Source organism: Dendropsophus ebraccatus, chromosome 1 (genome assembly GCF_027789765.1).
Source record: "Dendropsophus ebraccatus isolate aDenEbr1 chromosome 1, aDenEbr1.pat, whole genome shotgun sequence".
In the NCBI taxonomy this organism is placed as follows: domain Eukaryota; kingdom Metazoa; phylum Chordata; class Amphibia; order Anura; family Hylidae; genus Dendropsophus; species Dendropsophus ebraccatus.
The window spans coordinates 183,445,227-183,471,255 of record NC_091454.1 but is presented as its reverse complement, the minus strand read 5'-3'; the positions used below and the strand labels follow the sequence as shown (position 1 = coordinate 183,471,255).

At 46.1% G+C, this 26,029-nt stretch overlaps 1 protein-coding gene across 3 annotated transcripts in view; it reads left to right on the top strand.

Moving 5' to 3' along the window:
• The first annotated feature begins 1,256 nt into the window (after nt 1-1,256).
• MEGF11 (multiple EGF like domains 11) overlaps nt 1,257-26,029 on the top strand; it is a 426,707-nt gene continuing 401,934 nt past the window's right edge. For all 3 annotated transcript variants that reach the window (XM_069985852.1, XM_069985860.1, XM_069985843.1), the window contains exon 1: nt 1,257-1,341. The gene's annotated coding sequence lies outside the window, so the exon portion shown is untranslated. The remainder of the gene's footprint in view (nt 1,342-26,029) is intronic.

The following is a 26,029-nucleotide window of genomic DNA, read 5'->3' as shown; positions in this document are numbered from 1 at the left end:
GTATAGCAGTCACAAACTCTAGAGACCGTTCTATAACAGTATAGCAGTCACAAACTCTAGAGACCGTTCTATAACAGTATAGCAGTCACAAACTCTAGAGACCGTTCTATAACAGTATAGCAGTCACAAACTCTAGAGACCGTTCTATAACAGTATAGCAGTCACAAACCCTATAGACCTTCTATAACAGTATAGCAGTCACAAACTCTAGAGACCGTGCTATAACAGTGAAAACAGAAAAGGCAAAGCTTTACATTGACAGCACAAATATAAACTTCATGGCTCAGTTCATTTTTGACTTACAGCTTAAATAAACACTCTGTAAAGTTACAGAGCTAGTGAGGAATAGTTGGGAATAGTTCTATGTTAAGGAGTACATAGGGCTGTGAACAATCAAGGTATATAGTAACCATGGGAACTTGGAGAATGCTCTAGATATATGACAAGGACACAGATTTCACACTAAGGAGCAATACATATGGGTGGCACTTAATGTATACACACGTATTCTTTATTTTGTATTCAATAAATTGTAAATTATGTTTCAAATAGTGTTTTTCTATAGCTTACTGCCATACAGGATAGATCTGATTGACACCTTTGTACAGATATATTGCTGCATAGAGTTACTCGCTTGTAGCTCCCAGAATTGTATTGGATTTGCAGTGGTAATGTAAAGTGGGCATGGCACAGATGTATGGTCACTGGGCATAGACATTTGTAGAACCAGGAGATAGACTACAAGTATGACACAAACAATCCAAGGGACAACAGAACTTCTGGACTGAATACCTCTGCCTGCTGCGATTCAAAACCTGTCAGCAAAGTTACGGCCCACTGACCAGACCAGAATACCAGGGCTGGCTCCAGGTTTTTGCAGGCCCTTGGGTGACAGAACCTCAGCGGGCCCCTCATTCATCCATTATGCACCCATCATCCACTATGCACAATCACTTGAGACACCACTAACATACACAAACACACATTATTACCACAGAATGACTCAGACACTGACTCTGACTGATTGACACAGACACCCACTGACTGACACTGAATGACTGACACTGACTGACTGACTAACAGACACTGACACACAGCACTTGCAGGTCAGTCTTCTCCCTCTTGCTCTCTCTTGAGCTGCGTGAGGGTGAGAACCTCTGGGTCATGTGATGAGGTCCTTCACTCTTTCCTCTCTCTGTGCAGGTCCTGCTCCATCTCATGTGTCTTCTGATGTTCAGCCCTCTCACCCTGCACTACAGTGAGCAGACTGAATATTAGAACACCAGGCCCCTCTCCCTCTATGGGCCCCTAGATGCTCTGTAGGCCCCGGCACTTGCCCAGGTAAGCCCTGTGCCCTTGCCTTATTTTCTACCATTTTTTTTTTTTTTTCATAAAATAGAAAAAAAACATGCAAATTTTTTTCTACATGTCATTACGAATCGAATGATACCACACATTGGTAGTTTTTTTATTTAAAAAAACTTTTTTTTTTTTTTTTTAATAATCTTTTACAATGTTCCGATCCTAATAATTTTTTTTTTTTTTTTTTACATTTCCTCCTTTGAATCTTTGTTAGGGCTTTGTTAGGGGGGGGGGGAAGGCATGGGGGCGGTTGTCTCAGGTGCAAGACTTTGCCAGTCTCTCGCCACTGTACAGGAGCAGGGAGTCCTGAGGTAAATCTCTGCTCCTTTATGTACACTTTATAGCATAATACATACTGTACGTACAGAGGCCTGTATACGCCTTCTCCTGTGGGCCACTCTTCACGGCAAAGTGAAGGGGGCATTTACTGCCTACAAGGGGCATTCTGGCAAGTGGGCATTGACTTCCTACCTGGGGCATCCTGGGAGTTTCCATCTACTTAATTGGTGGTGGTCAACTACCTGATGAGGGAATAACATTTGTAGATCGTGTGGGTGGGAGGCGCAATACTTTGATTTGCCCTGGGTTCTGCCAAACCAGGCAACAACAATGACCAAAACTCCGGAATTTTGGAATTCAGTATTTTTATTTTTTTTTAATGAAGGCAGAATGAATGTAGAATTACAAACCACAACAATGTATTCCTTACATTATTTTGCTCAGCCGTTCTCCTGATATGCAGGAAAATGGGTTTTAGGCCATACCACTAGCTGCCAAGGTATAGGGATGCTCATGAATATCTAGGACTACTGAGCACACGCACGTAATGGAGAGGACCATTTATTGTCGTTGTTATTCAAGAATCAGCTGCACAGAAGAATGTAAGTGATACAATATTCTATGTAGCTTCTGTTTTATAAGGCAGCATAAACCTACTGACAGAGTCTATTTCACAACTGGCATCAGAGTGATCTCTGATGTCGGTCATTACTGATTAGTGCGGTCAACAGAAAGAAGCTACACCCAATAGGGTATGATGCAGACCTGGCTCCTGAGCCAGCATACAGTACTTCATGGGTTGGAAAGGAGTTAAATGCAGCGAGCGTATTTATCTTTCTAAAAGTACTTTGTATTATACCACCTGTAAGACATTTGGAAATGTCAACATTTTCTACCCCACAGTCAACCTTTACATATTGTTCTCCTTTGAGGATACCATAAAGGTAATTTCACTAAGTAATACTGGAGTCACTTTCCAGAGAGTTCACAGACTAAACGGAATTTCTAATATCACAGAGAGAGTATACAACCCAGCGAATAAGCTGTTTTACATCCCATAAATGGATTTCCGTGAGCTGAAACCTTGTCATATTAAACGCTCCTGCGGAAGACTAAATTTTAGCAAACAAGTTTATCTGTCAGATCTCAGCGAATGTCAAATACGCCGTCCTGCTGTTCGCTACACCTTTTTGGGCAACCGTTGAAGGGCTTTTTTGGAAATTATTTTTTAATAATTCCTATTGCGGGACTTCAAGCCGAGGGAAGAAGGATCTGTGGGAGGAATAACTGATACTTTTTTCCGGGGGGTGGAATTTTTCTTACCTTAGCAAAAATAAAGTCTAAATTGCCTTCCTGAAGATTGGTGTGTGAATTCACGCTGGCTCCAGCAGTTCCCACAGGCAGGGGAGGGTTGCAAAATAATTGAAAGCAACTTAATTAAGATGAAAAAAAGGCAATTTTAATAAATGCAATTAGGAACACTTCACACAGATGATGCTTTCAGATCCCCCCTCCCGCCCCTCGTACACGTGCTGCCTCTTTCATGCCGATTTATTTCATGCAGTTTGAAAACACGGTATACGGGCAGTGAGCATTAAATGAGACCACAAGAGGAAACCATTCACTATTTAAGGGCTCATTTGTCCACGTTCGGCTGGATTAGCCTATTCTTATTGATAAAACTTTCATGATACCACGGCTCTGAAGTTCTTGGCTTCCAAACGAGGCAAGAAATAAATCCAAGAATTCGCTCAATTAACAGCAGAATAGTTAAAATGAACCTAGGAAAAGTTACTGACTTAGTGTATTTATGGTTAGATGGAGATACACACACATATACACAGGATTTATAGGGATTTTATGTACATAAATGCTGTTGAAGTAGTCAAAAAATGATATATATAAAAAATTTACACTTACGTTGACATCAACAGACCTGTAAGGGGAAGTGGAACTGTTTGAGTTTAGGAAAGACCATGTTTTTTTCAATACAAAAACAGCGCCACTGTCACGGCTGCGGCGGCTTCCCGTGTCCCGGGTTGCCGCCGCGACCGCCTCCTGTCCCGTGCAGCCGCCGGGGTCCTTGTGTAGGGACCCGGCGCTGCTGCTGCTTCGGCCCCTGGGGCGCCTCACCTCTCCTCCGTGCATGTCGCGGTCTGTGCCGGCCGGCGCGCGCGTCCCCGCCTCCTAGGGCGCGCGCGCGCCGGCTGTCTCAGATTTAAAGGGGCAGTGCGCTCCTAATTGGTTAGTGGCACCAATCACTCCCCTATAAATCCCAGCATGCCCTGTCCTTAGTGTTGGAGCCTCTACATGCTTCCCATAGCGTTTGGCCCAGCTCCCTGTTGTTCCTGTGTCCTGTCCGTTACCTGGTCCCAAGTCCCTGTTCCTGAGTCCTGTCCGTTACCTGGTCCCAAGTCCCCGTTCCTGGTTCCTGTTCCCCTGTCACGCCACCTGTTCCCGTGTCCAGCCTGTCACGTGATCTCTCATCTGCAGACTATTGCCTGTGCCATCTCCTGCCACGCCTCGCCTGCCGACACCAGCAACCAAGCCAGGGGTAGCGACCTGGGGGTCGCCTGCCGCAGCAAGTCCATCCCGCCTTGCGGCGGGCTCTGGTGAAAACCAGCGGCCCCTTAGACTCCGCTCCCTGGTGAGGTTTGTGCCATCGCTGGTGCCGGTCCAGTGGATCCACTACTCCGGGCGTTACAGTAGGCTCCAACCATGGATCCCGGCGAGGTGCCTGATCTCCGTGACGTCGCCAGAGTGGTCACTCAGCAGGCGCAACAAATCCAGAAACAGTCGCAGCAGATCCAGCAACTCACTGCCGCCTTACAGCAGCAGACTACTGCCCAGCGCACACCACCTCCTGACGCTTCTTCTTCACTCCGACTGGCTCTCCCAAGCAAGTACTCTGGGGACTCTAAGTTGTGCAGAGGATTCTTGACTCTTGATTCTTGAACTTTTGAGTAGTCAGTTTTCCACCGAGCGCTCTAAAGTGGCTTTCATCATCAGCCTATTGGAAGGTAGAGCCCTGGCCTGGGCCACGCCACTGTGGGACCGTGATGATCCTGTTGCTGCCAATCTCCGGGCCTTCCTATTCGAGTTTCGCTCCGTCTTTGAGGAACCTGCCCGTGCTTCTTCAGCCGAGACTGCTCTCCTCAACCTCTCTCAAGGCAGCTCCTCTGTTGGTGACTACGCCATCCAGTTCCGCACCCTGGCAGCTGAATTGGACTGGAACGAGGCCGCCCTATTGGCCACCTTCAAGAAGGGTCTGTCTAGTCGAGTGAGAGACGTGCTCGCTGCCCGAGACCTGCCTACCTCCCTGAACGAACTCATTCTACTGGCCACCCGAGTTGATACTCGTTTTTCGGAGAGGGAGGAGGAGGTTCGGCATGAACATCTACTAAGCCGTTCCCGTCGCCATCCCCAGCTGGCGCCGGTTTTCCAGAATCCTGACCTTTCGATGTCCCAGCCCTCTCCTGAGATTCCTATGCAGGTGGAACGGGCTCACCTGACGCCTGATGAAAGAATCCGGCGCCTGGAGCGGAATCTCTGTCTCTATTGCGGTGGTTCCGACCACTTCCGGCTGGGATGTCCCCTACGTCCCCAAACATCCGGAAAATGCTCGCACCTAGGTCCGGTGGGACAGGTGTCCCTAGGTGTGAATGCCACCTTTCCAAGTCTGTGTATGCCAGTTTCCATCCGGACTCCCTCAGGACAAAATCATCAGACTACTGCCTTCCTCGATTCTGGGTCAGCAGGCAGTTTTATTGCGGCAACATTGGTCCAAAGATGGCGGCTACCCGTGACACGACTAGCCAGGCCCCTGACTATCTCCTCGGTCACGGGCGAAATTCTTACCGACCGTGTGTACTACCAGACCGCACCTTTAGTCCTCCAGGTGGGTCCTTTACATCAAGAAGAGATATCCTTCTACGTCCTGCCCCATTCTTCCCCCGCGGTCCTCCTGGGACTCCCGTGGCTGCAAGAACATGCCCCTCAGCTGGACTGGAGAACCGGGGAGATTCTCAGTTGGGGTCAGGACTGTTCCAACCAGTGTCTCAAGTCACCTCAGACCAAGTGCACTATGTCGTTTTCTGTCCCTACCAAGCCTCTATCCGGCCTACCGGCAGAAGACCAAGACTCGGCGGATGCCTTCTCTGCCGAGGTGTACCCTCTCTCCGTACCCAAGACTGAGGTCATGTCCTCTCACCACCGGGAGAACTTACAGAAGGACCTCGTCCACAGACCCACAGTCCCTTGCCACGTTTTACCGCCTGATCGCCTAGTACCAGTCGTCACCTCCTCTCTTCGGAGAGTACCCCCCGGAAAGACTCATGTTCACCCTGCGCTTCGAAGAGGTATTTTGAAGTGGGGACATTCCTCGTTGGAGGCCGGGCACCCTGGAGTCCGTAAGACCGGCCAACGGATCTCTCGCCACTACTGGTGGCCCAGTCTATCCCAAGATGTCAAAGACTTTGTGGCTTCCTGTGCCATTTGCAGGCAAGAAAGAGGGGGAGGCCAAAGGGGGGGGGTACTGTCACGGCCGCGGCGGCTTCCCGTGTCCCGGGTTGCCGCCGCGACCGCCTCCTGTCCCGTGCAGCCGCCGGGGTCCTTGTGTAGGGACCCGGCGCTGCTGCTGCTTCGGCCCCTGGGGCGCCTCACCTCTCCTCCGTGCATGTCGCGGTCTGTGCCGGCCGGCGCGCGCGTCCCCGCCTCCTAGGGCGCGCGCGCGCGCCGGCTGTCTCAGATTTAAAGGGGCAGTGCGCTCCTAATTGGTTAGTGGCACCAATCACTCCCCTATAAATCCCAGCATGCCCTGTCCTTAGTGTTGGAGCCTCTACATGCTTCCCATAGCGTTTGGCCCAGCTCCCTGTTGTTCCTGTGTCCTGTCCGTTACCTGGTCCCAAGTCCCTGTTCCTGAGTCCTGTCCGTTACCTGGTCCCAAGTCCCCGTTCCTGGTTCCTGTTCCCCTGTCACGCCACCTGTTCCCGTGTCCAGCCTGTCACGTGATCTCTCATCTGCAGACTATTGCCTGTGCCATCTCCTGCCACGCCTCGCCTGCCGACACCAGCAACCAAGCCAGGGGTAGCGACCTGGGGGTCGCCTGCCGCAGCAAGTCCATCCCGCCTTGCGGCGGGCTCTGGTGAAAACCAGCGGCCCCTTAGACTCCGCTCCCTGGTGAGGTTTGTGCCATCGCTGGTGCCGGTCCAGTGGATCCACTACTCCGGGCGTTACAGTAGGCTCCAACCATGGATCCCGGCGAGGTGCCTGATCTCCGTGACGTCGCCAGAGTGGTCACTCAGCAGGCGCAACAAATCCAGAAACAGTCGCAGCAGATCCAGCAACTCACTGCCGCCTTACAGCAGCAGACTACTGCCCAGCGCACACCACCTCCTGACGCTTCTTCTTCACTCCGACTGGCTCTCCCAAGCAAGTACTCTGGGGACTCTAAGTTGTGCAGAGGATTCTTGACTCTTGATTCTTGAACTTTTGAGTAGTCAGTTTTCCACCGAGCGCTCTAAAGTGGCTTTCATCATCAGCCTATTGGAAGGTAGAGCCCTGGCCTGGGCCACGCCACTGTGGGACCGTGATGATCCTGTTGCTGCCAATCTCCGGGCCTTCCTATTCGAGTTTCGCTCCGTCTTTGAGGAACCTGCCCGTGCTTCTTCAGCCGAGACTGCTCTCCTCAACCTCTCTCAAGGCAGCTCCTCTGTTGGTGACTACGCCATCCAGTTCCGCACCCTGGCAGCTGAATTGGACTGGAACGAGGCCGCCCTATTGGCCACCTTCAAGAAGGGTCTGTCTAGTCGAGGTGAGAGACGTGCTCGCTGCCCGAGACCTGCCTACCTCCCTGAACGAACTCATTCTACTGGCCACCCGAGTTGATACTCGTTTTTCGGAGAGGGAGGAGGAGGTTCGGCATGAACATCTACTAAGCCGTTCCCGTCGCCATCCCCAGCTGGCGCCGGTTTTCCAGAATCCTGACCTTTCGATGTCCCAGCCCTCTCCTGAGATTCCTATGCAGGTGGAACGGGCTCACCTGACGCCTGATGAAAGAATCCGGCGCCTGGAGCGGAATCTCTGTCTCTATTGCGGTGGTTCCGACCACTTCCGGCTGGGATGTCCCCTACGTCCCCAAACATCCGGAAAATGCTCGCACCTAGGTCCGGTGGGACAGGTGTCCCTAGGTGTGAATGCCACCTTTCCAAGTCTGTCTATGCCAGTTTCCATCCGGACTCCCTCAGGACAAAATCATCAGACTACTGCCTTCCTCGATTCTGGGTCAGCAGGCAGTTTTATTGCGGCAACATTGGTCCAAAGATGGCGGCTACCCGTGACACGACTAGCCAGGCCCCTGACTATCTCCTCGGTCACGGGCGAAATTCTTACCGACCGTGTGTACTACCAGACCGCACCTTTAGTCCTCCAGGTGGGTCCTTTACATCAAGAAGAGATATCCTTCTACGTCCTGCCCCATTCTTCCCCCGCGGTCCTCCTGGGACTCCCGTGGCTGCAAGAACATGCCCCTCAGCTGGACTGGAGAACCGGGGAGATTCTCAGTTGGGGTCAGGACTGTTCCAACCAGTGTCTCAAGTCACCTCAGACCAAGTGCACTATGTCGTTTTCTGTCCCTACCAAGCCTCTATCCGGCCTACCGGCAGAAGACCAAGACTCGGCGGATGCCTTCTCTGCCGAGGTGTACCCTCTCTCCGTACCCAAGACTGAGGTCATGTCCTCTCACCACCGGGAGAACTTACAGAAGGACCTCGTCCACAGACCCACAGTCCCTTGCCACGTTTTACCGCCTGATCGCCTAGTACCAGTCGTCACCTCCTCTCTTCGGAGAGTACCCCCCGGAAAGACTCATGTTCACCCTGCGCTTCGAAGAGGTATTTTGAAGTGGGGACATTCCTCGTTGGAGGCCGGGCACCCTGGAGTCCGTAAGACCGGCCAACGGATCTCTCGCCACTACTGGTGGCCCAGTCTATCCCAAGATGTCAAAGACTTTGTGGCTTCCTGTGCCATTTGCAGGCAAGAAAGAGGGGGAGGCCAAAGGGGGGGGGGTACTGTCACGGCCGCGGCGGCGTCCCGCGTCCCGGGTTGCCGCCGCGACCGCCTCCGGTCCCGTGCAGCCGCCGGGGTCCTTGTGTAGGGACCCGGCGCTGCTGCTGCTTCGGCCCCTGGGGCGCCTCACCTCTCCTCCGTGCATGTCGCGGTCTGTGCCGGCCGGCGCGCGCGTCCCCGCCTCCTCGGGCGCGCGCGCGCCGGCTGTCTCAGATTTAAAGGGGCAGTGCGCTCCTAATTGGTTAGTGGCACCAATCACTCCCCTATAAATCCCAGCATGCCCTGTCCTTAGTGTTGGAGCCTCTACATGCTTCCCATAGCGTTTGGCCCAGCTCCCTGTTGTTCCTGTGTCCTGTCCGTTACCTGGTCCCAAGTCCCTGTTCCTGAGTCCTGTCCGTTACCTGGTCCCAAGTCCCCGTTCCTGGTTCCTGTTCCCCTGTCACGCCACCTGTTCCCGTGTCCAGCCTGTCACGTGATCTCTCATCTGCAGACTATTGCCTGTGCCATCTCCTGCCACGCCTCGCCTGCCGACACCAGCAACCAAGCCAGGGGTAGCGACCTGGGGGTCGCCTGCCGCAGCAAGTCCATCCCGCCTTGCGGCGGGCTCTGGTGAAAACCAGCGGCCCCTTAGACTCCGCTCCCTGGTGAGGTTTGTGCCATCGCTGGTGCCGGTCCAGTGGATCCACTACTCCGGGCGTTACAGCCACTCTTGTTTGTAGGCTGTGCCTGGTATTGTAGCTAAGGGAATGTCCACACTAAGGAATTCTTGCGGAGAACTCCCAACAGATTACGCCGCTTGCCCCCGCCCCCCCCCCCCCCCCCCCCCCCCCCCCCCCTGAGCTCCCACTTGAATTTCCACTGATCCCATAGACTCCATTCTATGCTCAGGCGGATTCCATTGTCCACCCTAAAAATCTTTTCATTTAATTCAACATTCCCCCAGAAGACCACCAGAAAGTTAGCCCATTCTTGCCACTGTCACCTCCCCGGTGCTTTAGGGGGCCAGTTCTCCACAAGTTCTGCCTCCACCAGCTTGCAACCATCCACCGCTTTGACTTCAGTCCAACCTGCCCCGGTGTCTTACCAACGATGTCAGGCCCGGCGCTCTCAGGCTGTCCTCCATTTTGTGAGCCTGGGTGAACGAAGCCACAGTAGGCAGGAGAAGGAGATATATGAATGGCTGACCCCAGGTCAACTAACGGTGGAAAGTGTTGTAGCCCACAAAGGGAGGAACCTTTTCTCTGCAGTGCAGCAGGGAGGGCTGAGTCATACACTTTGTATGGCACATGTGATAAACCTCATAGTGCACAGGTTTCTTCGAACATGTCCTGCCAATTGTTGACCCTTTTGAGGATGCGACTCTGTTTGTGAGCAGGCATGAGTATGGGATCAACGACATCATCCCACTCCTCCCTGTTCTGGAAAGTGCACTGAACAACATCATCAGCAAGGATTCTCAGGCCACCACTCAAAGGCTGAACATCCTCCTCCTCCTCCGTCAATTGTCTGTTCTCAACCATACTGGCCTAGGTACAATCAGGTACTGCCTCCTCCTCCTCCTCAAATAGTCTGTTTTCAACCATACTGGCTTGGGTGCAATCAGGTACTGCCTCCTCCTCCTCCTCAAATAGTCTGTTCTCAACCATACTGGCCTGGGTACAATCAGGTACTGCCTTCTCCTCCGTGAATTGTCTGTTCTCAACCATACTGGCCTAGGTGCAATCAGGTACTGCCTCCTCCTCCTCCTCCTTTTCTAATAGTATGTTCTCAATCATACTGGGCTGGGTGCAATCAAGTGGTGCCGCCTCCTCCAATAGTTTCTTTTCAACCATACTGGGCTGGGTGCAATCAAGTGCTACTGCCTACTCCAGCAATTGTCTGTTCTCCATCACACTGGGTCCAATACAGTTATATTACTGCTGCTGGTTTCACTGTCAAATATCTGTTTTCCACCCTACTGGGTCTAAGGAACTTTGTGTCCTATGTCCCGTGTAATCACTTACACCTTGGCTAATTTTTTTTCACTATTTTTGCACTTTGATTTTTCCCCCTTTTTTCATTATATTAGCAACTGCAACTAAACGAAACTATACCCTATCCGACTCCCACTATTGTAGCTGCAATTATTCAGCCGATAGCAAGGTTCCTTTTAGGTTCGGTTCGTACGAATCCGAACTTCATGAAAGTTCGCCGGATCGAACTGAACCAAACTTTTCAAAAGTTCGCTCATCCCTAATAGTAACCTTCACCCTACAATGTTCCTGAGGAAGGCTAAAGAATTACTACTACCGTATGACGCAGTGACTTTATTTTATAGGAAAGAAAATATTTCCTGAAGTACAGTATGGCAGCAAGAATAAATCTCTGGATTTATTTCCCATCTCCACATATCTCTTATTCATAACTTGTGATATTATATATTTTAAGAGGACATCCAGGCTCCTTTTGAACTTCTTTGATGTATCCACCATCACTATGTAAGGGGAATGAGAGAATGTTACTGCCATGTATGGGCTATGAGTAGATTAATGCTATGTTGGGGCTAGAGTTAAACAATCCTCCTGAGATTCCTTTTAGTAGGTTGCACTCATATTGGGACATATAATCTGTTCTGGTTTCATAGCCAACTTGAATTCTTACCAGATAAAATATGCTGCAAAAACATATAGCATTGCCTACCTGGCTTTTCTAAAACCATAACCCATTTATTTTATGTGTCTGTAACCCTGTCCCCTACCATGTCCTCTTAACACATTCTGGTTGAGCAGGTGCTTTGTACTACAATTCCCAGAATGCATTGCTTTCCTTCAGCTCCCAATCACAGTCCTTCCTCCCTGCCTACTCCCCTCCCACAGAACTCCAGTCATATCCCTTCCCAGAGCTCCTGCAGAGCATTGCTCTACACAGCAGATAATCCTTCCAAACACTAAGGGGGACATGTATTAAGGTGCGTATCGGCGGAAAGTGACGATTTGTGTATTATTTTATTCGCAAATGGCAGATTTGTGAATAAAATATTCGCATATCGGCACTTTCCACGGGTTCGGCGGGGGGGGGGGGGGGGTTGGAGGGGGCGGAACGGGGGGTGCGGACTCAGAGTCCGCGCGATTTATCTTTTGCTCCGGCAAAAGATACGCCGAAAACCTACTCCACCTTTCAGGTGCCGTAGGTTTTCTGCCGTGCGCACCGACGCGCACGGGATTTATGTAGAGGCAGTCCGCCTCTACATAAATCTCCATAGCGCCGGAGATGCAGGGGCATTTTTAAGTCTGGCGTAAAAAAACTTCGGACTTAATAAATGTCCCCCTAAGTATGCAAAAGCACTATTCCGCACAAGGCAGCATTCTGTAGTTGCACACAATACCACATTTGCAGTTCTTTAAGTTCTTTAATTTTTCACTTCCTGTTGAAGCAAATCAAGCAAAAACACTTGAAGCAATTACTTTTAGTGACCACACTGTAATAATATTATAAAATTATATGTTCTGGGTATGATAGTTTTACTAAAACTTAAAAATAATTTTCCAACACCGAAATACACCTTTAGGCTAAGTTCACACTACGTAAAAAAACAGCCGTATTTCATAACAACTGCTGTGTTTGCGCAAATATGGCCGTTGTTATAAATTACAGCTGTGTTTTTTGTGTGAACCCGGCCTTAAAGGAGAAGTCCGGACAAAATTATTTTTTTATGATGTTATTACTTATGGAAAGTTATACAATTTTCTAATGTACATTAATTATGGGAAAAGCTCATATACTGCTATTTCCCTTAATTTAGTGTATCAGGAAGTGTTAGAATTCTCTCAGAAGCAGCATCACACTGAATGGTGTAATTCCTATGGAGTGTCCAGCAGGGGGCAATCTATATATAGAAGTCAATGAGTACCATTGACTTCTATATATAGTGCGCCCCTGCTAGACCGAAGGATCCCATAGATGTATTCAATGAATTCATTTGCAGGGCACCAAGCAGGGAGGGAGAGAAGTGCCATCTACCTCCCCCCTCCCTCCCTGCTCGGTGCTGGGCACATATACTGCATTATCTGCAGACAATATACTACATTATCTGCAGATAATGGGGGAGTAGTACCTGTGCTATGTATGCCAATCATATCGCCGCCGCTCACACAAGGGCCGCTCTTCATGCCCCCTCTTCCTTCAAACTAACTATCGCGACGCTGACTCCCCGCCGCCCGCGCCGCTGACTCCCACTATCCCGCCGCCGGCCACCGCTCTCTGCTCCTGCATGCCGGCCGCGCCAGCCCTCCCCCACCCTGGCCGGGAGCACGGCGCTCCCGGTCTTTCCTGGTGTCCCCGGCCGGGGTGGGGGAGGGCTGACGCGACCGGCATGCAGGAGCAGAGAGCGGCGGCCGGCGGCGGGATAGTGTTAGGAGCGGGTGGGTGGGAGTCAGCAGCGTGGGCGTCGGGGAGTCAGTGGCGCGATAGTTAGTTTGAAGCCGGGAGGAGGAGGGGGAGCGGAGGAGGAGGGGGCATGAAGAGCGGCTCTTGTGTGAGCGGCGGCAATATGATGGGCATAGATAGCACAGGGACTACTCCCCCATTATCTGCATATAATGGGGGAGCAGTACTGTGTATATGTGCCCAGCACCGAGCAGGGAGGGGGGAGGTAGATGGCACTTCTCTCCCTCCCTGCTCGGTGCCCTGCAAATGTATTCATTGAATACATTTATGGGATACTTTGGGGAGCAAGGAAACTTGCTCCCCAAAGTATTACATAAATGTATTCAATCACAAAGTACAGTACATAACATTACATTACATACACATCAAATGATTCAATAGAGTGTCCAGCAGGGGCACACTATATAAAGAAGTCAATGGTACTCATTGACTTCTATATATAGATTGCCCCCTGCTGGACACTCCATAGGAATTACACCATTCGTCGTGACGTCACTGCTTCTGAAAGAATTCTAACACTTCCTGATACACTAAATTAAGGGAAATAGTATATGAGCATTTCCCATAATTAATGTACATTAGAAAATTGTATAACTTTCCATAAGTAATAACATATAAAAAAATACTTCTCCTTTAAGTGGCCATGCATAGCACCAACTCCTTGGGTCATACAGTATAAGTGATGTAAAAGCAGGGAAATGAGTGTACCTGCTTGCTCAGTAAGTATAGCACAGGGAAAATGCTCCTGTACTAGATTTACCTAAAGAAATTATGAAAAAAATGAACTCAAACAAATCAAATTTTTTTTTGTAAAATTCTGAACAAATAAATTTGCTCATCACTTGGGACCTTTTTTCCAGCAATTACAAAGAGCAACAGCAATGTTGACTTTTCATTGCAGTCTTTACCCTAAATAAATGTATATAACAATGTAATAGATTAGCACCTTAATATTAAAGATCACTGGGGTGCTACCTGTAGGTTACACCATGAATTAACTACAAGAATAAAAACACTTACAAAAATATGTACACCCATATAATAGACAAATACATATATTTAGTGAAAATTAAGTAAACATATAAAACAACTTAAAAATGTTTTTCTTGTCTGACTGCAGGGGGAGGCAAATTAATAAAACGAATATATATTGTTATTTACATTAGTTGCACAAAATAGCAAAAACATTGTGTTTAAGATTCATTCAGAGCCGCAAAATTGCAGTGTTGTTGCTATGATTTAATAACATTTAGATCTGGAAACATATATATGTATGTTCTGAGCTTGTCCGCGATTGGCTGAGCACAGTTATGCTCAGCCAATCGTGGCTGAGCAGCTGATGACGCGGCAGAGGGGGTCGGCATCAGGGACGGCTGCATCGATTCGGCCTCCCGAAGATTACGTCGTTGACAGAAGATCGGGGACGGGGGACGACGCGCGTCAGGGGTACACTACACTTCCTGGTCCACGTGCGGGGGTGGGGGAACACGGGGAAAGGGGCAATTCACATACATAACATACATTACAAAGTTGTACAACTTTCTAATATGTGTTATTTTGTAAATAATTTCTTAGCGCCGCACTACCCCTTTAATTCTGTTACCATGTTTATGAGATTGTGTGTAGAATTTTACGTATGTGTTAAGCTTGGGTCTAATGCTATATCTATTTACTATCTATTAATGGACTATGTACACCTATAAGGATAAATGTGCAGATAAAGATGTATAATGACAAATAGTAAGTGTGGGCAAGTAGATAATTTATCTGCATGTACAGTAAGTACAGTATAAGGGTACAAACACACACGGCTTATACGATGCGTATTTACTGCTGCGATACGCAGCAGATACGTAGCAGATTAGATCTAAATAACTGAACACAGTATCAAATCTGCTGCGTATCTGCTGCGTATTTGCTGCATATCTGCTGTGTGTGTTTGTAGGGTATAAACACACACCGTATACGCAGCGTATTTACTGCTGCGATACGCAGCAAATACGCAACAAATACGCAGCAGATTAGATCTAAATAACTGAACACAGCATCAAATCTGTACCATCAAATCTGCTGCAGATCTGCTGTGTATTTGCTGCGTACACGGTGTGTGTGTGTTTGTACCCTTACACTGCAAATCCTACACAGTATGTCACCTAGATTTTAATAAATCCAATACAGTTAATATATAAAAAAAATCTAAATAAAACGTGAACCTACAAATCATTACAGCTTTCCTTTCTACTTCTGCATACTCATCCTCCCTACCCCCACCCTCTGTTTTTGGAGTAGGGTGCGCTATTTTGCTGTTCTCCTGAGGCAGCAGAAAAGCTAGGTGCACCCCTATGGGAGACACTGATCCATAATGCTGCAATGTGCATAAGGCCTAAAACTCTGACTAATCTTTTTTTCAAAGGAAACTTACAAATCTAGCGTCAGTTCTGGCTGAAGTCATCAATTATTTCTATTTTAATGACAATTTTAGTCATTCTAGAATAATGTATAACCAGAAATAGAAGAAACTTAAAAATTACACTAGAGCTTTGTACTTTGAATTTTCAAGACAACAATAGAACAATAGAAAATAAATGATAGAACATAATAAACCATAATAAATCTGTTTCAACTTCAGATGATTTTTGTATGGATAAATTTAATTGTAAAATATGATTTGTAGAGGAGACAGGGGGCGTCATTTCAGACCATTCATGGGAAATGAATACCGGTATTGGAAACCGAGACAAGGGAGAAATTATAAGGCCCACAGATGGTTTGACCTGTGTAGCCCAAAAGAGAAAATCAAAGATATGAAGCTCCATTATGATTTTTGTTATTTATTTACTGTTATACTTCGTTAATGTGGTATGCAAAGCAGGATCTATGCCGCTTATACATGTGTAGCAGGGTATATGGAGCGCCCTATGAGAGAAACAGAGCTATGAAGACTACAATAGGACCCTGCTTCATAGAACATATAAATACAGTAGAGCGTCTCCTAATTTTAGCTCAAAAATTATCATTGTATTGCCATATTGTGAAGGTAATACTGCTGTATATAGCCTAGGCAATAGCCCAAATAATATGTCATATGAATTGATATGTTATTTCATTTGCTGAAGAAAAGAAAACGAAAAGTTGACTGACAGTCTTTTAGCACCAGATTTTTTTTTTTGGGGGGGGGGGGTATGTTCACATGAAGCGGATCTCTTATAGCAGAAAATCCACACCAGAAAATGTCTACACCCCTGTGTATTTAAAGTCAATTGTATAAAAAGGGTACTCTGTGGGGGGAAAAAAAATCAACTGGTGTCAAAAAGTTATACAGATTGGTAAATTACCTCTGTTTAAAAAAACTCAAGTCTTCCAGTACTTATCAACTGCTGTATGTCCTGCAGGGAGGGGTGCTCTGTCCAGGAACTGTCCAAAGAATGAGCAAATAGCCTATAGAAAACCTCTCCTGATCTGGACAGTTCCTGACATGGACAGAGGTGGCAGCAGAGAGTGCTGTGTCAGACTGGTAAGAATACACCATTTCTTGAAGAACATACAGCAGCTGATAAGACTGGAGACTGGAGAATTTTAAAGCGACTCTGTACCCACAATCTGCCCCCCCCCCCCACCCCAAACCACTTGTACCTTCAGATAGCTGCTTTTAATCCAAGATCTGTCCTGGGTCCGTTCAGCAGGTGATGCTAACTAAAAAATTACTTTTAAACTGGATTGTGTATGCATTAGGCTGGCACAACCTCTCTGTCCCTCCTTCCCGCCCTTTTCATCATTAGAAATGCTCCAGGCAGATTGCCTCCTATTCCCCACCTGTGTCAGCCCGGCACATGGGCTGGATCGTTAAGACACCTGTGCAACGTTCAGCATAGAGAAAATGTTCCAGTGGCATTCCTAATGATGAAGAGGGTGGGGAGGAGGGACAGAGGGGTGGTGCAAAGTTAGGGCACAGATATTCTAAGCCCCGGCCGTTGGGCACGGGGCTGTAAGTTTAAAAGTTGTTTTTTATGACAATAACTGCATCACCTGCCGAACGGACCGCAGGACAGATCATGGATTAAAAGCAGCTATCCGAAGGTACAAGTGGTTTGTGGGGTCAGATTGTGGGTCACTTTAAATAGAATTAATTTACAAATCTAAAAATCTGTATAACTGACACCAGTTGATTTAAAAGCATTTTGTTTTCTGGAGTACCCCTTTAAATGGGTCCATTGATCATGGAGATTTTTCCACCACCATGTGCTATAGGTACATATATGAAAACGTGTCATGTACGATAAGCATTAACCAGGTCCCAATGCCAACTCTGTAATGTGCCCCCACCTACTTATACTACTAGTGAATTTTTTATCAAAACCTCTTCTGCCTTTATCCGCATCACCTTTCGCTATGTCCCCAGCTATAGGGTTATAACTAAAGGGGGTGCAGTGGGAATACGCCTTTGCAAAGCGTCTTCATTTAATTACACCATAAAAGCAATTTATATGATTTAATTAGCTAAACCCATTACATCTAACAGTCCTGCCACAAGATAGCACTGAATCCTCACCTCGCAGCACTATTTACCTTAACAAACCCTGCTTCGTCTGTATATTAAGTGCATCAGTCCAGGGGTTATTCCTCTCCTCCGATAACATTTTTACAGCTGGAACGGTTGTTTATATAGATGATATAGGTGGGCTGTATATCATATTACCCAATGATTGTATCGATTACGGAGACGTCAGCTGCACTATGTGTCGGTGGATTAGCAGTAGGTCTGTGTCCTGCCTATGAGCAATCATTGCAATGTAATGGCCCCCCTGGAGGTTGTTCCCAGTGCACTTAGAAATAAACACTTGTATATTAATCTGTCTCTGCTGCCAGATCGGCTTTTTGGCAGATGTTGTAAAACAAGCGGGATGTGCGCAGAACATTCCTAAAATGTGTCGGAGTCTATGAGATGGGTCGGAGTGGGGAGCAGGTCCTGACATTATCTCTTCTAATTAAAGCCCAGCACCACTGCCAGGGAGGCCTGCTAAATCACGGCCATTAGGAAGATGCTGCTTAACATCGGGGGAATTCTGCATTAGTTCCTCTGCAAACAGACATTGCAAGGACTGCAGAGCATTGGAGAGGGAAAGGCTTTTAGCTTAATTGAACTGCAAGAATTGAAGGCGGCATCTCATTTGTCAACTTTCACTGGCTTTCCTTCAGTCTGGGTTAATTGTATCCTCCCCCCTTTCCTAAACCCAATAAGAACTGAAGAAAGGGGTGGGTGAGATGAGCCGAAAGCCATTTTTATTGAGGGGGGGGGGGGGGGGGGGGAGACATGTTAGGCCATGGTTGCCAAAGATCTTGTTAAATTTGGTAATGTTTCCTGGCATAAATGCAATGCTAAAAATACATCTGTTAAGGTAAGATATAAATGGTAACAGAAGGTGGGGGGATTCTAATGAGGCGACATGACCTGCAAATCATTCCTGCATGGAACTGCTGGGACTAGGAGTGAATACTAAAGCACCAGCTTTATCATTTGAAATTGACGCATAGGCATATGTACTAAGGGTCCCGATGCCCCCAAACCTAGTAACTTGCAGGGTATCTTAGCAGTTATGTATCCTGTCTCTATTATAACAATAGGACAAGAAAAGGTCTGCAATTCTGCATGTCCTGTAAGCAGAAATATGCAGCCATAAGGCACAAATAAATCAGTAGCTATAAAGACAGTGATTATTCCGCAATAAAGTATCAGTTATATGATGATTTGTTATAGACTCTAGAGATGTTACGTGTAAACCAGATTTTGGCGCTACGTGATTAAAAGACTAGTAAATCGCTTACACTCCTCATCCGCTCTACCAAATGACTAAGGGTGGGTTCTAACTACGGAATCTGTGTGGATTAATTCCGGCGGATTCTGTGGCTAGTTCCCGCACACAGCTGCGTGCCTCGCCGCCTGTGCCATAGACACTATTCTATGCACGAGCGGATTCTGCATTCCATCAAAAGAATTGACATGTGAATTCTTTCGGTGGCTAGCGGAATCGGCCCACCTATAGAATGGTGTCTATGGAGCCAGCGGAAGGGCGCACGGCCGTGAGAAGGTACTAGCCACGGAATCCGCATGGATTCCATAGTGTGAACCCACCCTAACCTAGTATGCAAGTAATGGAGATGGAAGTCCACAGTAGTGGAAAAAGGGTGTGTGAGGGTGCACCATTATAGAGAATCTGTATAGTCTGGAGGAAAGAAGGAAAAAAAGGGGGGGGGAAGGGACGTGATCGAAACCTTTACATATGGTAAAGGACTAAATAAGGTTCAGGGGGAAAGAGTTTTTAATAAAAACAAAAGTGAACAAGCGGACAAAAACTGAGGTTAGTTGTGGGAAAGATCCAAACGAATGAACTTGCCAAAAGTTTGGGTCTGCAAGAACCCGAACGATCGGCCATAGGCTATGTTCACACAACGTCAAAAAATTTGAAAAGCCGTCTGCCCTTTCTATTTAAAACGACTTCAATGCATTAAAGTCAATTGAAGCATGGACTTCCAATGCACACCGTGTATAAAATGACGGACATTGTCTGTGTGGATGGCAAAATAACCATCATGACACGCGTTTTTTTTTCTCTTCGGCTGTTGGTACATTATTCTAGGTCAAGTGGACTGATTGGCCTTTGTGTGCGTCTTTAATTAAAAAGCCCCTGAATTTAACAGTAAAAACAGTGAAAGGACGGAGAAAAAAGAATAGTGTGTAAACAACTAAAAAATAATGCCCGCTGCATGCAATAGACGTCCAAAAAGAATTGTCATGATAATTATTTTGAATACTATGCAGACAATGGCCGTAATTTTAGGCACTGTGTGCATTGCACGTTCATCGTTCCATAGAGTTCAATGCATAGCATTAAAGTCAATTTCATCGCAGCAATAAAGGACATCATCCACCTTCTCCAGGCAGCGGGATTCAAATGCCAATCGTTCAGGTTCTTGTGAACCCGAATTTTCAGCAAGTTCACTCATCTCTAATCAAAGGCAACATGAGAAAATATTACTTTACCAAAAGAGTAGTAGATGCTTGGAGAAAACTATGGTCTCATAAAAGATCATCCAATGATCTTTTGGGCCGCTGACTTCTTATGAGGGCGCATCAGTGCGCGCCCGCATCAGAACTCCCCACTGGACACTATGGAGCGTGCGGCCGGAGCCGCTCACTCCATAGTGTGCACTGACAGGGTTTTCTGCGGAAAATTGACATGTAACAACGGCTGTGATTTCTGCAGAACTTACGTAGTGTGAACATAGCCTTACAGTGATAAAAACTGATGGACCAGGTGGTCTTTTTCTGTCAACAATCTTTTTGGGTTCTGTTTGCTTTTTTTTCTGTGCTAGGGACTTTCTTTTTTTATTATTTGAATCCTAAAATGTGCTCAAAGGAGAGAAATTTATAAATTCTTTCACCAGAAAGCTAGTGCAAAAAAGCTGTACATTTTGTGACACTGTACATTTTTGCACAATGCTATCAAATTTTGTGCAATATGTAGGAAAAGTAGGAAAAGGAAAATGTGCATAAATTTAATACCCAAGGCTAGTGAAAAACCTTTAATAAATACTCCCTAAGTCCTTCTCCATATTTCCATAATTGATCCCATTACTAGGGAGTCTATATAGAATTTATTCTGATATTTATGATAAAGATGTCAGTAGGAACTTACGGGAACTGTCGGGAAATGTGACTTTTCTTAATGTCCCTTCAATGGATAATGTAAAGAAAAATGGGAAGTGGAATCAATAAGGACCATTACTGTACTTCTTCATCTAATATCATTAGGTGAATAAGTACAAAGCCAATCGAATACCCCAGAGGATGAGATGACATGCTTCCACATATTTCAGAATTTGTCTGCGTTTTGTACAGATCTCCAAAAAATATACTCAGGACATTTATATCTGCAGTTAGAGCTGAATAATGTTAATCTAAGGATGCATGAATAGGACAAATCCCTTAATTTCCTCAATTTTCTTTCATTATATGTGTGACTTGTAACTGTCATTTTTCACCAGTTTTCCCACTCCGCCAGCAATTTTTCAGCAGTTGGTGGAGACTAGCTGCTAAGATGTCTCTCATACACAACTCACACAGAAGAGGGGACCCTGCGTCTCTATTTTTCTTCAGAACACCCTCACCCAAGACATAGAGCACTACTGAGCTGTGCTCTCAGATCATCCATTATCTTTGTAGTCCGTCTTCGGACCCATTCTATTTTATTAATATCTTTTTGTAGATGAGGTCTCCAGAACAGAACACAGTACAGCCAGGGCAGAGGGAGGTAGCCTCGCCCCCAGTCCACCGAAATGCCTTATTAGCATATTAAAGTGAATATACCATCAGGTCCATCTCTTTGTTTTTTTTTTTTTTATATTAATGGATCGGTGCTGAGCGGAAATGCTGGTGGCCCTGTCCTTTTTTTGAACCGCCTTCTGGTTCCCATGCATGGTGCTGAGCTATTCCCAAGCACCGGCCAAGCATGAAGTCCTGGGGGCAGGCCCGCCAGCCCCCAGTGTGACGATCTCCCCTCCCTTCGGTGCACTGGGGGGCGAGGCTACCATTAGAATCAATGGAGACGCGTCACAGAAGAGGTTTTACCACACTGGGGGCCAGCTAGCCCGCCCCCAGTGCTTCATGCCCGGATGGTTCTTGGAAATAGATCAACGCCGTGTGCGGGAACCAAGCTTTGGTTAAAAAAAAGGACAGTGCCACCAGCATTCCCATGCAGCGCCGATCCATTCATGTAAGAAACCCAAAGTGATGTACCTAATGGTACATTCGCTTTAAATAGACTGCTAATATCCCGAAAACGGCACCAAGGATGAAGGTTAGATACTTGCCTTGATCCTCATCACCCGGTACCCTATAGGGACTTATTAGTAGGTTTAACCTGCTAATAGTTTCCCTTTAGTCAATAAAGTAGGTGCTATGCTAGAAGCAACCTATGGAGGCACTATAGCTGTACCATGGTGGAATAGTCCTTTTTTTTTTAGTATCTAAGATGGATGTAACAATCTGCCACCACCACATGCACGAAAAATCAGCGCCATAATGTTCTACGTACTTCTATCAATATCCACATAGACAGAATGGCATGAGCTGGCAGGGGGTAAGATTGATTGTGACCCATATTCATGAATAGATGGGCATTTTGTATTAATGATGTAATATTGTCTTTTTGTCATTGATTTTTATCACTTTGATGGCATTATTTCACTTTTGTCAGTCTTTCATGCACGTGCATTTGATGTATGACTTAAGAATATTGTGCTCTTTTATATAATTCATGTACGTAAAGCGACAAATAACTTTTCATAAATTAAGTAGACAAGCAAAGATAAGAAACTTTGTAATACAAATGCAAGTACAGAAAAGTGCCATGCAATTTCAATGGTAAAACTAGTACCATGAGACACTGAGGAGATGGTTTTTCAACTTCACTGAGAGATCAGATTACAGCTGCTATCAACAGAGATTTGTGGAAAGGGGTTGGGAGGAGAGAGTGGCTGCAGGGCAGGAGAGACACATAGGGGGAGATTTATCAAACTGGTGTAAAGTAGAATTGTATTGCTCAAATGATGATATATCTGCCTCATAGTGTGTACTAAGTCATGCAATGTCTAGTAGGTGTTCTATTGTCCTTACGCAGTGCTGGATTTACAGCTACACTGCAAATTAAAACTAAAACTACACTAAAAATGTTTCTTTCAAATCAACTGGTGCCAGAAAGTGCCAGAGATTTTAATTTACTTCTATTAAAAAATCTCAAGTCTTCCAGTACTTATCAGCTGCTGTATGTCCTGCAGGAAGTAGTATTCGTTCCAGTCTGGAAAGCAGAAGAGGTTATCTATGGGGATTTACTACTGCTCTGGACAGTTCCTGACATAGACAGAGATGGCAGCAGAGAGCAGTGTTTCAGACAGGGATTAATAAACCACTTTCTGCAGGACATATAGCAGCTGATAAATACTGGAAGACTTGACATTTTTTAATAGAAGTAAATTACAAACCTCTAGCACTTTCTGGCACCACTTGATTTGAATTTTTTTTTTGTGAACTATCCCTTTTATGTTGTAATCCATCCATCTTCTCCTATCATCATGGACTTGATGAACAGTATCAGCATCAGTTCAAGTCATCAGAACTGTGGTTGGGCCAGGATTTGTGGCCATAAAGTGGACATCAGGGGCGTAACTACCCCGTTGACCACTCCTGAAATACACTGGGCCCCCTGAGCTGTCGTCATTTGCAGCACCAGGGCTCCAGGGTTCTGCAAATGTCCCTTTAAGGGTGCGTTCACACCTACAGGATCTGCAGCAGATCTGCAGCAGATTTGATGCCGTGTTCAGTTATTTAAATGAAATCTGCTGCAGAAAATCAGCTGCAGATCCTGTAGGTGTGAACGCACCATAAAGAGGATGTACCATCAAGTACACTCTCTTTAAAATTACACATGAATCGAATGGTGCCGGCATGGGGAAGTCCTTTTTTTGGACCGCAGCCCAGTTCCCACGTATGGCGTCATTCTATTCATGGTTAACGGACCGGGGGTAAAGCCCTAGTGGGAGGAAACCCCTGCCCCTCCATGACGTGGCTCCATTGATTCTGATAACCATGAATAGAATGGCGCCGCATGCGGGAACCAGGCTACAGTTCACATGCTGGCTTCGTTCGATTCATGTGTAATTTTAAAGAGAGTGTACCTGATGGTAAATCCTCTTAAACTGCAAACACTCCTGATGAGCGCTTGCATGAAGACTTGATGGCTTAGTGGTCAGTTGGGAACGGGGGTCCCAATAAAAAGTTTGCTATAGGGCCCAGCCATTTCTAGTTACGCCCCTGGTGGACATAAATATGATTTTGTGTTACTCTTTTTTATGAAATGGGCCAGACACAAAGTGACTGGAGAAAAAGTTCTCTCTTAAAAAAGACATTCTGTAGTCGGTACAGTGCCCTTCCGTTAATAAAACTATTGAGCTCCTTCTCCTACACTCTCTTATTTCTTTCTCTCGTGCCACTTTCTTAAGCAAGAGGTCCGCTCAGGAGGATTGTCCATCTAAAGCAATCTGTGACTGATACATTCCGTCAGTTCTTCAATAACCATAATATTGACATATTATAATACAAATAGTGTATTTACTGTGTAAATATTTGATAAAGGGTATTCACACGTGTAAGGGGATTTATTTTATTTACAAAATAAACAGGAGTGGAGTGGGAGTATAACACTATTGTGAGGTTTAATAAATTATATATATAGTGTGTTGTCTGCAGCTTGTTTCCAGACTATAAATTACCGTAAACAGAACTATGGATTTTGCAAATTGACTCAATATTACAGTGTTTCATAAAAATGGCTAGTCTATTAACTTCAAATGTAGGACTATGCAGTAATGAAAGCAGCTATACTGTATGCACGTACTTTATTTCATACACAGATGCCTTAATAATTTTTTTGCAGTCACTGGCACATCATGACACAGCCCTGCCACATGTGGGAACCCAATCTAATGGAGGCCACATGCAGATGCTATATAATAGATCTATGTTGTACAAATCAACAGCCTAGTGTGGGCCCATTGTTTGCAATTTCAGCCATAGCAATGTGCTCCTTCCTAGTATGAATGGTTTTTTTGTCTTTTTGCTTGTATTTCAGATGGGGGGAGTGGCTGCTTCTACTTGGTCATGTAATCCACCCATCCCACCCAAGTGGTTAGTATTTTTGCTAGTATTAATTGGATCCCAGATCATAGGCTTATGCATGCCCAAAGCATAAGCTTATTATATGCCATGAAGAGGATAAAGTACAGTGAAGGTCCATCCCGAGCATGAGGCCACCTTATCGTGGTGGTGTGGTTTACACTATTTGCAAATGGTAAGAACCTTATTTTTTTATGGAGTTTTTTTTTAGCAGTTGGGGCGCTGCTTTTAGCAATTTACATATCTGTATTGGGTCTTTATCTTGCCATTGTGGTGAGCTGTTGCATTTTTTTGTGTTTTTGTGTGTTTGCCACTTCAGCCATAGCAATGTGCTCCTGCCTAGTGTGAATGGTGTTCTAGGAGAGCTGACCAAATTTGTCTTTTTGACAGTGTGGGCCCATACTGAACTTTTAGGTACATCCTGTTGTGGGGTCCACAATGAGGATGGGTGTAGTACTGAAAAGCATACTGGGGGTGGTAGTACACCTAGCAAAGCCGGTGGTATAACAGTAGTTTTGTGGTCTGGTTGAGCCCTGATTTTCTCTTGTGGTTTCTGCAACATTTGTAATTGGGGATCTGCACAATAAAAGAAGTCCTTGACCTCAGGATGTAAGTATCTGGGTGTGCTGCACAGAGGGAAGCTTTGTGCGACTCTTTATTGGGCGTCAAATCAACAATGTTTCAACACCTGTGGGAAGCAGTGAGAACACCATACCCAACTGTACATGGATTGTCTATAGGTCTTTTACACATATATACGGTGCATGATCCCACATACATAGGTGAAATGTTTAAAATTCATAGATATCTGAGTCTCTGAAATTCCTCTCCAATCTGTACTTTCCTGGCCCTCAGCAACTCTTAGCGCTTTCCCGCTGCTCTTGGCTTGAGTGTTGCACTTTTCAGCAGGTTAATTTTGTCAGCAGGTTAAATTTGGAAAAGTTGACAGGTTTATAGGAAAAAGAAATCTAGCAGGTGGAAAATTCTCTGGACCAACACACTTTCTGGTGGAAGGCCAGTATCCTGTGCCTGATGTTGCCCACTGTGTGGCCAGTGCTGGCTGTTGTGGAAATGTATTTTTTATTGTTTAATTCTATAAACCTTCTATATCTGAACAATAACAGTACATAGCAATGATATAATCCCTTATCTACTTTTCTAAAGGCTTAA